At 39.8% G+C, this 14,001-nt stretch overlaps 1 protein-coding gene across 2 annotated transcripts in view; it reads right to left on the bottom strand.

The window, feature by feature from the left end:
• The window catches only part of peli1b (pellino E3 ubiquitin protein ligase 1b), a 48,926-nt gene extending 37,033 nt beyond the window's left edge, over positions 1–11,893 (bottom strand). The window contains exon 1 of one of the 2 annotated variants that reach the window (XM_005733703.2): positions 11,766–11,893. The gene's annotated coding sequence lies outside the window, so the exon portion shown is untranslated. Of the gene's footprint in view, positions 1–11,448 lie in introns of both variants that reach the window. The other variant, XM_005733701.2, reaches the window with a different exon arrangement.
• Between the last annotated feature and the right edge of the window lie 2,108 nt (positions 11,894–14,001).

Raw genomic sequence — 14,001 nt, forward strand, 5'->3', positions numbered from 1 at the left:
CCATTAGCTTATACCAGAGACCTTATAAACTTCTACACAAAGCAGACCAATTTCCCATGTGGTGTTACTCAAACAGTGAGTCTACATAGACACTGTAGTGGCTAATATTAAGCCACGTCGAGCTACTTTTAAGAGGATCTTCCATAGCTGTGACGATGGCGGAAAAAATGAGTAGTTGCTAACAAGGCCGATTACAATAATCCACTTTGGGCCGGATGCCAAGCACTTGACCCGAGGAAGTGTTGCCACAACAATGCTCGCACTCATCAGCTACAAACAGCCAGGCATGAAATATGTGGAGCAGGTCAGGAAGGGGACTTGAACGTTAGGGACAAGGTGAGGAATGTAAACCTGAGCTGTGTTGCTGAAAGCATATGTGAACATGGTGAAGATGGCATCAAAGGTCAAGGGGCTCTGTGTATAAAGCAAAGCTACAAGGAAACATGCAGGAGTATCCCATAAATGCTGCTGCAAGCTCAACACATCTCACACCTCTCTGGCCAATTTTAACCATGAACATGGCACATCCATTTACAAAGCATCTCATATTTCACTTCAAAAGTAAAAATGCTGCCTAGTATAAAATGGCAACACACACCCACCATTCCTAATGGGAGACTGAAGTCAAACCCCTCTGGCATCAAATTCCTGCTGAGAACTTAATTAAATAATTAAAACAAACCATTGGTTGCTCCAGAAGCCCCAATGGACTGCAGCTCCACAAAATCCAAGAGCGCCCCCACGGAAACAAGATCCGCTCAAGGTCTTATAATGTGGGACACCAGTGTTGGACTGACTGGAGGCTAGGTATATTAGAAGACTAAGTCCAATGTGAACAGAGGTGAATCTGACTCATGGCTAATGTGTCATGGCTCATCCCAGTGTTTCCTCCTTTCCGCGTCTTTACTCTCAAATAAAAGCAGCTCAGGATGAGTAATAAAGAACAGAGGTGGTTCCCATGTTTTCCTGTTTTTTTTCTGAATAACATCCATGTGAATCAGACTTCCCAAAATCTACCTTGGGCTGTGTTAAATTAAGAATAATTAAAATAAGCCTTGATTCTCCCAAAAACTATAGCAGTAAACCCTATTTTGTCTGGCAAATGGAAGAAATGAATTTTACCTCAAGGCCTCTAATACAAGACAAGCTTCAGACAAGCAAATGCCAGACATTTGTAGAAATCTAGTATGGTCTCATACTACATAATGTGGCTATGTTTTACATCACAAGCTACTATTCAGGTTTTCCTGTGGTGCTATCAATTCATCAGTTTATGAGGGCACTGGGTTTTCCACTAGCAAATACCTAGAAACCTTTAGATCTTCATGTTACAATCATCTAGCAAATATTCACACCTTGAAACACCCCATATGGAAAAGAAATAGAAAAAACCTATAAAAGACTTGCATAAGATGTGGCCTACTTCATATAGTGAATCATATAAGGCTTATATGATTTACTCATGAAAGTGGCCACTTTCTCATTACTTTCATATATTGTTTTAGGAAGTATCCAAAACATACAAGTTTCATTTATATAATTTTTCAAGGGATCTTATATCTGTTTTAACTCTTGTATGATTTTCATACAAGTTTCACACAAGACAGATACAAACTTTATTAGATTTATATATATCTTTTCCATATGGGGCCGAACACAAATTCATTTTTGCTACAAAATATAAAAAAAAGCCGGGCAGGCTTGCATGTTAATATGTTGAGAAAAAACGTCATATGGTTACTGTCACAGTTTGCCCCTGTGCTGCTTTGTCCACTGTGGAACTAAGGTATCTTTTTTCAGTTTTCAGGGAAGGTCTACTGTCTGGTTTTCCCGTGAGCTGCACCGGGAGGAGGATAACTGATGACAGAAGGCAGGGGTAGAAATAGGAGGGCTGGTGTTCGAGTTACAGTCTCATTAAAGATTCAGAGGGAAGAACACAGACTATACACACAGACGACAAACAGCCTCGTAGGTGGACGTGTAACAAGACACAAACCTACGCAAGGTCTTAGACATGCAAAAATGACACGATCACAGAGGCAGACATATAATGTAGGATGATTGCATGTGCGGTACATGCAATCAGACACTGACGCATGTGTACAACAAGGATGTTCTGTACTCACATCTTAATACAAGCAGGCCATAAAAACATGGAATCAAGCATAAGCATGCAGTCATAATCACAGTTACAGAACAGGATATTACACTGAAGTACATTATTTCCTGGATACTCATCACGGTAATAAACTTAAACCTTTACTACAAAATGTAATCATGGATATAAAATTTTGACACCTGTGTGTTTGTGCAGTATGTTTTTTCTTCATTATCTTCATGGTCATCAGAATCTCTTGTGTTTGGTGACACATGATGTCCTCATGTTTCATATCCTTCAGATGTTTACTTTTTCTAAATTTTAAACCTCATGTGTCTATAATGTAAATGTTTGTACAACACCCAGGGTTTTCCCACACATACAGATTAGACTGTGCCAGAAGTTGAGCATCTTTGCTACCAAAAAGGACTGATATCGCCTTGCTCCTGGCACGCAAACAGCAAATACAGGACTTCAAAGCCAGGTCCACAGTTCCGAAAAATATGTAACTGCAAAGATACAATTCAGGGTTTTATAGTAAAAGTTTATAAAGAATGACTAAAATTCTCTGAGCAAATGGAGAATTTTCAGTTTCATAAAGAATCAGGATAAGTTGTGGAAAAACAGTATGTCTGCATAAAATAATCATAGAGGGTATGTTTGTAGACAGACAGGGCTGAAGTTAAGGAAGATTGGGGGAGGGTATGATAGAAAGAGTATAAAAAGCCATGTTTCAGAAGGAACTGGGTTTCATGGCAAGGAATGTGTCATCATAAAGGAAGGACTTCAAAAGGATAGTGTAAAAATAGGATCCTCAAAGGATCAACCAACGGCAAACAGCTGTGAACGTCACTCTGGAATTAAAGTTCTTTTCCTCATTTTGCTGTAATAAACCAGGGATCTTTAAAGCAGAGTTGAGAAGTCTGAATAGACTAGAGGAAAACTAGGTGTTTTTCCGTTCTGTTTTGTTTTCTAATTTAACGACAACCCAAGAAAGCAGGAGGGAGTCAGCTGCTGGTGTAGAAAGGTTTGCGGCAGTAAAAACATCTACCTGAACGCCAAAGACAAAAGCCAGACCTGCCTATCTGCAAAAACTGCTAAAGGCAGGCGGGGAGAAGAAGAGAACCTGTAAGCCTGCTCAGAAGGAAGACGATAGCAACACTTAGGAAAAAACGAGACATGAGCGACAAAGCAAAAGGGAGTTTTTTGGAGGGAGACTTTGGTATAGGCTGCAGGCTTAATGAGGACACAACCCAGGAGCCCCTGAGCAAGAAGCCAAGGACTGAGCTGGGAGCAAGTTATCTAGGCTCCTAAACCTACCCCAGTTTACCCCCTCTATTCTGGAACAAGGAAAGATGCCAGTGAAACGGAGGAACAACCCACAGGAGGGGCAAGAGGAAACAAAGATAAGAGTCAAGACACATGTGTCACAAGCTGAAAAGGCAGGGCACAATAACCCAAGAACATGAATCAATGGGACAGATAAGATGAGGAAACAAAGTGAATGCTACCACAGAAGAGTAGGAAAACATCTTTAAAATGCCCAGTTACACGACAGTGGAAGCTGTCTTTAGAGATGGAGCAGGGCGTATTAAGTGTGGACTTACACAAGTGTACGCTAAGGATATGCCAGATACCCAACCATCTGTTTATGGTGACAGACCAGCCACAAGTCTCTTGTGAATGTCCACCCTTCAAAAACTGAACCAGTGTATCGGCAAGCTATAAGGAATGCTCCTTACATGGATGAAATGATGATTCTTGATCAATCAATGGGAAGCTCATCTTAGGAAGTTACTTGACCCCAGCAACAGTTACTGGCAGACGAATACAGCCTTACACAGGAAGTGGAAGACGAGGAGAATATCCACCTTTTCACTCCCTAAGTGCAACCGGTGATTGCAAAGAGGGAGTGTCAAAATGGGCTGACGTCCCCAAGCCCCTGCCACTTATAAACCACAAACAAGCAGTTTAGTATGGAGCCATAATATGAATATTACGACTCAGAGTTCTGAAATCCATTAAACTGATGATGACTTTGTTTAAATTCAATAATCTATAGTAACAGTTTATAATGAAGGTAATGATTCATTGAGAAAATTAGAACGTGCAATTTCACAGTAAATAAGGATAAGCTGTAAAAAACAGGAAATGTGCTTGAAATAATCATGAAGGCCAAGTTGAGACATGTCTGCAGTTAAGAGCGGAAAGATATGATAGAAAGTACGTGAGTAAACTGGAGTACAGAACTGGGAAAATCAGAGGATCGACCAATGCCAGCCCTGAATGGATTGCTGGAATTGAAGTTCTTTAGCTGATTTTGCCAAAATGGCCCAAAGACTTTAAAGGAGTGAGGCTGTATTGGCCATGCAACGTTTATATCACTCTCTCCAAATGTAGTATTAGATATCCAGTCTCAGTTCTCTTGATTAAATTTTATTATGATGTGCCTGTGATTTCTTTCTTTGGCACTTAAACTTGCCTTTTGTTTAAGCCAGTAAGCCAGCTGATCCCACTTTGAGTAATACTCTCAGAACACAAACTCTGGCCTTTTAAATGGATACCTGGTCCAGACTTCCTGTATAGGGACACCTGAGATATTACAGGTACACGTGGTTGTAAAGAAATTATTAAATATTTTTCTGTTTTTTCATTCAAGTATTTTGTGACAAAATATATAACTGAGACATGTATTCAGTCGCATTTCCTGATCAACTCCGTCTTCCTGCCCTGCAGTTGTAAAAGCAGCCCTAAGCAGCCATGGAGAGCGTTACACATTTCCAGAGCCAGTCGATCCCAGAGCAGAACAAGGACTACTACAGCCATATTCAACACAGTGAAGCCTGAGTACATTCGACCGCCAGAGAAAAGACACACTAGAAAAGCAGCTGAATGATATCCAGGACAAACCTGGCCAGGCGGGAAAGAAAGCATGAGACAGGAAGGAACAAGGATAAATGATTAGCTTAACCTACAAGTTATGACCATGGTGATATCCACAATGTAATATGGCGTTATTTTCAAGGACAGTGGGGAAAAATGCTAAAATGAGTCACTAAATATACGGAAACACAGATTTTCAATGCATTTCCTTATTTTTATACTAGCCTAAAAAAAATAACATAAAAGAACCAAACTCATTGACCTGAGTTGTTTTTTTCTCCCCACAAGAAGTTAAGTCCTCACAGGGTGTTTATAGACTCCACATCATCAGCACCAAATGCTTATATAGTCATGTCATGTTTTGATTGCATGAGGCATCCAATGTGACCTTCTTAAATGCACACAACAGCAGAAAACAGTGTGTGTGTGATATGTGAGCTCAAAATGATTCATCTGCATCCAGTTCAGTGTTATTGAGGTCAGCATGTGACACTCTTATCTAGAAAAACAATATTGAATAGAAGAGAATAGAAAAAAATAGCCCTTATTGTCATTGTACATGTTCAATGAAACTGTGGGTGCTTCATGCTAACTGTGCAGGAATAAAATAAGGATGGAGGACGGTGCTTGCCTACCAACTATACAGTGACTACATTAATGTTTATAGCAACTAGAAAGATGGAAACATTTAAGTTAAATAATTTTACTGTATTTAAAGGTAAATTAGTAGTTTGAAACAGATGTTATAAAGGTATATAGCATCAATCATCCCGTTTCCACAGAAGCTAAAGCAGACAGCAACCATCAGGGAAAACGTTCTCATCAGTTGCGTGCCTTTGGTTGGTTAATGTTTCCGTTCACCATCCATTTCTTAAAGTGTTGGTGCCGGTTGGTTTTCTCTAGAAAGGGAAAAGGGAAGGGTGTGTGTAGGTCTAATTGAGCTGCACCTGGTTGAAAGGCAGCCAAATTAAATGAGCTGTCGTTTAGTCCTAATACCCCATTCAGGCTTCAGCTGTATTAGTTTAGCTACTCTTTCCAGACATTTAAAACAAAGACTTTACATTGCTCAAAAATTTAAATAGTACAACACTTTTATATATTATTTATTTAAATAGCATATCTCAGAAATCTCAGGCCAAAGCATCAACAAGTTACACACTCAACTGTTTGCGTGTCCGATGCACACGCAAGCTCATTTGAGACAGGAAGGTTAAAAAGTGAAGCAGGAAATGGTGATCAAGCACGATCAAAGGAGGGGTTGACAATTACAAGCCCATGTGTGCATATGAAAATGAGCATGCATGTGCGTGCAGCAGTATAAAGTGCCAACCGATATCACCAGCAACAGCTGTAGTCGCCTGTCCGAACTAATAGCAAAGCAGGAAACCTCTGAGATTTTATCTTAATAATCGCACAAAAGTTCTCTTTCACTTTTTAAAAAAAAAAATATATACACAACCTCAACAGTACTTTCAGTTTCAGCTATAAAAAGTGAAAATTTATTGTGATGTAAACAGAAACTAAAGCTCTTGTGGCAACAGGCTGCGGTTTGAGTGTGGGGAGAGGTGTTGCTCATTATCATCAAAAAGGCATGCCAACAACACAAAGGTGAGAAACACAGCCCATTCAGGGCATAAGAGCTGTCAAAAGGTCATGCTCTCCCATGAATCGGCCTCTTTGGTAAACGTGAAATGTAGTGGCCTTGTCTTTATGTAACAAACTGCACATCAAGTATCTACAACACCTGCATTTTTTTTTACTAAAGTGTATCAGCAAATGCCCAACATTAACAGAATTTCTTCCCCCCATCAGCATTTACAAATAAGGATCCTATTCATGAATTTAGAGTAATAAAGCTGCCAAAAAAGCTTCAGTGTATTTCAGTTTCCACTCTACCCTCAGTTTTCTGACTTAGGTATTTAAAGCAAGAGAAAAGGTCTTTGTGAGGGAAAGGAATGGAGTAACAAATTAGTTAATGGTAGAAGATAAAAAGTAAGAAAAATATAGAACAAAAAAAGTATACTGTGTCCTCAACATTGTCTGAAAAAAGTAGTAAGAACTAAAAGGGAACTGGGCGAGCTCGTCCTTAACCTAAGCTCTTTCTCTTATCCTTCACCTCTCGTACAATTTTAAAGAAAGATTTATTTCTGTTCCTTTTCCACTGCTCCAGTAAGATTAACGAAATAGAGCCCTGTAGCTTTTGCCTAATCTTACAAACAAACAACCAGACAGCACTCATCACATGCACCTTGGCGTCAGCAAAGACATAAGCAGGCACTCTCTTCAGCTGCTGTACCCATATGTCTTGAATTGTTGTCTTTCACTATAAAATCTTTATTTGTGTTAAGACAATAAGACTCAAGAGACCATAAAGCAATCAGGCACAGCATTAAAACCACTGCCAGGTGAAGTGAATAACATTCATATTCTCTTTACAATGCAATGATGTGCTGAAAAACCTTGAGCCTTAACCCACAGCGAAGCACTCCCCCATCCGGATATTACCACCTGCAACACCATAAGAACTGGACAGGACCAACTTGAGGAAGACAATAAAGACTATATAGTCTTATCTGGGCCTTTAAATTCCCAGATTCCGACTAAGCAACAATAGGACGGCTACTACCGAATAAAGGCTCCACTCCCAACACCCCCGTGTTAGACACAGCAGGAAACATTCAGAGATCCTGTGTCCATGACCCAATGGATAAGTTGCTTTGGTGGTACAAGAAGAACGTGCACAAAGTAGGCAGGTGGTTTTTATGTTCTGGCAAATCAGTTTCATGTTGGGTTTCACTTGCCCAAAATGCAATCCACAAAAGCAGCATTCTCCCAAATCTTTTCAAAGGATACTCGGTTATTTTAACCCGGTGCATTAGCTGCATATGTGGCATTTGTGGCTCTACCTTGGTTCTATCTCAGGAAAATGAGGACTCAAAAAGCAAGCACATATTATGGCAGCTGCTCACATAAATATGATTTATACAAATGCTTGTCTGAATCTGAAATGAACCACTTGCAATGAGTGGAAGGAATGATCCATTTGTTTCTTAGGTTTAACTTGTTTAATGTCATTTGTTTTTTAAAATGAGTCACATACTGAGCATGTATCCTCACAGCTCCTTAACAGATCAGCCTACCAACAAATGACTGCCTTGCAAGCAAATGCACAAGAACCTAACCGTGACTCTGGGAAAAAAGGAAAGCGCCCTAAGCGCAGGCTCTTTAAAGCAACACTATGGAAAATGGCTGGTGGTTTAACGCTCCCCTTCCTCTTTTACTCCCTACCTTGCAGAAACAAGGCCATAGAATCGTGCCCACTGTCTGACCCACTTTCCATGACAGACGTAATCTCCCTGCACAAACTTCAGCCTGTTTACCAGCCCAGGGGAGTGTAAGCCGGACCGGGCGGAATGTGCCAAGCTCCTCACACAGCGGGAGGAAAGCTGCCGCTCAGCTGTACCGACGATTACACCCGCTGAGCTCATCGGCCCTCTCTGATAAAACTACACACCACAGGCACGTGCACACTTAAAGAACGCTGCAAACACAAAAAATCTCCTCTCAGCACGAGCACACTGTATCATTAAGGTTTAAAAGGGTGCCAGCACACAGATGTTTGGCAAGTGGCTGAGTGGTTGGTTTGAAACTCAAATATAATCACTCAATGCAAGGATCCTGTCATGATTGGCAGCTTTAATTTGTCTGAGTGAATGTGCAATAAAAAGGCTTATATACAGTTCACATAAACGCATTCATTCAATTTGTCCACTTATCTTCGACAGTCTACTTATCAGGCTGTCTTGACAAAGTAATACAACAATGTAGCGCTATGTTGTGCTGCTATGTTTTAAAAATGTACTGTAACAAATCTCCTGCAGCAGTATTTTTCAGATTAAGTGCAAAACACACCCAGAAAAAATATGTAAGATATGTAGAATTTTCCTTTTAATTGTGAAAGACTATCATTGATCTTCGCACTAAAGACGTTTTGTCAAAACTATTTCTGAACATTTGCTTCGTAATGACAACATTTCATCATGCAAACAGGCTTCGGGAATCCAAAATCCCTCACAGAAACAAAAATGCATTACCAAAACTGCCATAAAGTCAACTGCTCATAACTTCAAATATTGAAAGCCACTTTTAAAAGGCCGATAGGGGGTAAGCACATTAGTAATTCTGTTGGTGTTTAGCACAGTTTCATGGTGCTACTGAAGCTGTTCATCTACAAAATCATGCTAAATATTTAATTGAAATTAAAAAACGTAAACATTTTAGATGAAAAGGGTTCATTCCTTTTTTTCCAGTCCAGACCGAGGCGAGACTGTGAGGCCTCCCTGTGTCCCCACAGACTGGGTAACTAAGGATACAGGCAGCACTGAACCTCCATTAAGACATCAGAGCTGCACTCCCGTCTGACACCGACAGCTCCGATTTCCTTCCTGAAATTGAGACTCTAAAGCATGCTGAGAACATGAACACACACTCGGGCCTGTAGCCAACACACCCTATGTAAATGTGCAAACGTGTATATGCAATACTTGCACTCTCCCCTCTGTTACACAACAAATCCTGGCCCAGTAGAAGCTGAAGGTTCCACAATTTATAGCAGTGATGAATTCCAGGATTCTTATGCAGGTCTGCACTGTGACACAGGATTAGGGATTAGTGAGATAAGAAATCAGATTTAACTCTGGATTTTCAGCGTTGCAAAGCAGTTCGCTCCTTTTCCTCTGTTATGTTCAGGGGATCGATAAGTATAAAATCACCACCTACTGACCAATCAATGCTCTTGGAAACAGCATCCCCATTCCTTGGAGATCACTCTGGCTTTGGTGCATGGATAGTTAAAAAGTCTTTAGTTCTATAAGTCACCAACAAATGACAGCAATTCTCAGCTGAGAGAACTTTAATTCTTGTTTCTTTTAATTCCATATATAATGTAATAATAATATATTTATATAATAAAGTTTACTAAAGATTTACAAATGATATTCACCAATTTGAACCTTTTTTTTAGTTTGTTCTTGTCTTGTCCCCCTACTGTCAGGTCACAGTTGAAAAAGCAAACATTACGCTAACATAAATTCAGTGGAGGACAAAATTTTAATTGTAGTCAGACTTTATTTGGCAATGACATTGAAAGCATATAAACTTACACGACTAACAGTCGACACTGTTCTTTAACAGCTTAATGCCTGCAGTAACTGTTTTGCTTTCAAATTCCTAGTACTTGTTGAATATTTGTCATTCATCAGTGTTTCTACACACTTTATTGTGAACATGTCGAAAAACCTGTGCTGCTCTGCTTCATATTGTAGCATTGCTACAATATGAAGACATATTCTGAGAACTATTTAAATCTTCTTCATAATACAGGGTCTGATTCTAGACACCAGATCTAGACGTGTTTGGTCACTGATACAAACCCATATTTCCCAATAACACTGTGCACAACTTATATGTTTGCAGAAAACTGATTGCAACAGAGCACGTTATATACGCAACACTTTTCGCACCATGCATCTGTAGCTAGAACTCATTGAAAGCCTACTTTCCTGCTTTCTTTTTAAGCTTAAATTAAATAAAAATGTGATAGAACTATACAGTTTATAATTATTTGAATTTCCTATTCTGAAACAAATTTTAAAAAGCTGTGGGGTTGGTTCAGTGACAAAATTAAATGCACTGGCTGCTACAACTTGCCAACATTTCCTCATTAGAGTTCACAATAAAAGGCAGACAATGGAAGTAAGATCAGGGGCAGATGGTGTTAATGCACGTCCCTCTTCTCTGTGACATTTCCAGAAAGGGGAAGGGAAGTGGTGAGATCTACACCAGCTACCCAAACCAGACAGAAAGGAAAAAGAAAAAGAGATGAGGAGAAGGGGGGGGACAGAGAGGTGAAATGAGATGGGAGACAGAGAAGGAGAGGAGGGGGGAAGTCATTAACTCGCAATCAAGCTCTGGGAATGGCAAAAGAGTCCGTGCATTTGCTTAATTCCTTATCAGGCAATGTACCCTTTCTCACTCACCCCTCCCTGTGACAGGTCAGCACCCAGGATGGATGGGATGTAAACTAATACCTGCATCTCTGAAGCCTGCATTGCACACAAAGATACAGTCAGCCAATGCCAAGCAGAGAGCTGTATCTTAGCGAAGCTGCCTCTGATTTCCACTTAGATAAACACACAGTCAAAACAGGTGCATATGTGTGTGCGTCTGAGAGACAAAGATCAGCGCTCTGCAGCTGCAGCACTCCCTGTCATGACTTTACTCGCAGAGTAAGTGAGTGAGTGAGTGGACATTACCAAATGAGGTAAAGTAGCGTTAATGAAGGAGCAGTTCATTCCCAGAGCCGTTTGCAGAACAAAGACAGTTATTAGCGGGCAGCAGGATGGCTATTGTCGCACTACACCCGCTGTTTTAATTATCAAGCAAAGTCAGGTGGCCTGCGAACTCACTGCGATATAAATGATGAGGTCCTCTTATTGTCCCGAGCCTGCGGTCGGTCTCAGCGGCTTAGCCTTCCAACCAACTTGCAGAGGCTAAGGAGCTAGCTATCGTCCCACCGGCTCAGAAGGAAAAAAACAAAAACATGGAAAAAACGGCAGAAGATTTCGTCCTAATTTCTCCGCGTCTTAGCTGCTTAAAAAAATAAAATAATAATAAAAATAATAATAAAGCGTATCACGTAGGAAAAATAAATAAAATGGAAGCAGATTAGGGTTTTTTGGTATTTGCTCTCCCCTTCCAGGAGTCGTGAATTGCAGACGCTCACCGTAAGAGAAAATATCCACGGTGCTTTCTCTTTATTTTAAATGACAGCCTCTCCGCGGTGCGCTGTCCTTTGTTGTGAGCATCTCAACGTAAACACGGAGCCGACCCGTTCTGCCCGTTCTCCGCCTGCGAGCGTGCGCTGTAGGCGGGGACAGGGAGAGTGACGCCGCCGCACAGCATTCTGGGACTTGAGGTTTTACCTCCCCCAACTTGTACGAGACCTGTCAGGCTTTTCAGTTTACACAATTATTAGTATTATTATAACTTATTAGTATAAGTTAAAGATATATATATATATATATAGCAATATTTCAGGTTTACAGATATTGGGAATGCAGATAATTTATTTCTTGTTTATTTATCCTGGGTGAGTATATGAACTGGACGGGCAACAAGGGCGATAGGGCGGCCTTTAGCTCAAGTAGCATTGCTTTTCCATTTTCTTTTTTTTTTTTAAAGGAAAGAGTATTTACTTTGTTACTCACACAAAGCTGAGGTTATAAATTATGATAAGCAGCAAGACCCGTTAAATTTAGACATAGGAGTAAGGTTCAGTCCTATGATTAATAAACCTATACACTAGGTCAAAGTTAAACAAAACATAATTACAACTGAACATGGATAGCAGACTTAGAGAGAAATCTAGTCTCAGTTACTAAAGTGCAGAAACCTCTGTCTTTGACTGCAAAGCAGGAGACAAGCAGGAGAGACATTATCTCTAGTTCCTGGCGTGAAAATATGAACTCACCACACACACACAGACACTGTTAGCGCACAATATCGTCACCGCATTTCCATTTGTTTTGAAATTTTTAAGTGAAACTACATCATACGGACAAGCATACTGGGCCACCAACACTTTACATGTACAGGAGCTGCTTGGTCATGTAAACTCATGCCATCAAGGTCCTGGTGCACAATTTTTGTGCTGATGTTAATGCCAGAGGATTTTTTGAACTGTGTGAAATATGTGCCCCAGCAGCTGGCAACCCCGCTCTTTAACTTTACATTGTCTTCCACTTGGTGCCTGAATTTCACGTTGCCATAATAACACATAATCGATCATGGAATATCTAGGAAGGAAGAAATTTCACCAAATTACCTGTTACAGTACCACACACGAATTCAGTGAGCTTTTTAAAATGGCCCATTCTTTCACTAATGTTTGAAAAGTTAGAATGCATGGCCAGGTGCTTGATTTTATACTGATTGCTGCAGAAGAACTAAACTACTATTAACCAAATAATTAAGTTAATCTCAAGATACAGTAGCTTATCTGCCTTGTGGGTCTTTTCATTACCAAACTAACATAATTTACCATGACCTTTAACTTTACCTTTATGGACAGGTTGGACCCCCAAGACCTGTCCATAACATTAATGCTGATATAGATACTGGCGGCTTAGACTGACAGATGTTCTGACAGGCCAGTGTTTGCTAGGCCTCAGCTCCCCTAATTCAAGACAGTGAACTGGACAACACCACTGTGTTTGTTCTGCTGGTGACTTTAAAGTATTTTTAATGGACTACCTTCTAATCCAGATCTGCTAACTTCTGGCTTTTTTTTTTTTTTTTTTACTTTGCTTTCTTTACTTTATGTGTAAAAGCCAAAATGTTGGTGGCTAAATTGCTAACTGGCTAAATCGCTAATGGCTTCAAGATTAGGAATATAAAACCAGTGGCTCAAGCAATAGTGGCTGCATACATCTGTCATATACAAGCTATGGTCTAAGACTATACTCATATAGTATACTAACTCTTAGTATACTAACTCATACTAACTCTTTGTTATGAAGGGGAAACGACCATACACGAGCCTTCTTAATATCTCTGCTTTTAAGAGTTTGGTAATGCTCCAAAGTAGAGTTTCAAAATAAAACCTTTATATTTCAAACATATGTGCGTGCACAAGACTCACGTAGTTCATGCAAAGTAGGATTATAAGTATGAGTTGTATGCATGAGTCAGTCAAGTAGTAGTAGATCTGGAAAGACTAGTTGACTTTCACGACACTGTATTTTAATTATGCACTCACTACAGATGTGGTAATAGATAATGGTAATAGACTGTCTTAGTAGGCATTTGCACTGTCTCTACTAGAATAAATGCACTGAAACTGAAATTATTTTTATTAAAAAAGTAAAATCTTCTTTTAATCCACATTTGGATGAAATAAATGCTCACATCTAATAAAAATAAAGTAAAATGATTTGATAAAGACCAAAACATTATGAGGT

This window comes from Pundamilia nyererei, unplaced genomic scaffold, assembly GCF_000239375.1.
Source record: "Pundamilia nyererei isolate P.nyererei 1_Seehausen unplaced genomic scaffold, PunNye1.0 scaffold00054, whole genome shotgun sequence".
NCBI lineage: Eukaryota > Metazoa > Chordata > Actinopteri > Cichliformes > Cichlidae > Pundamilia > Pundamilia nyererei.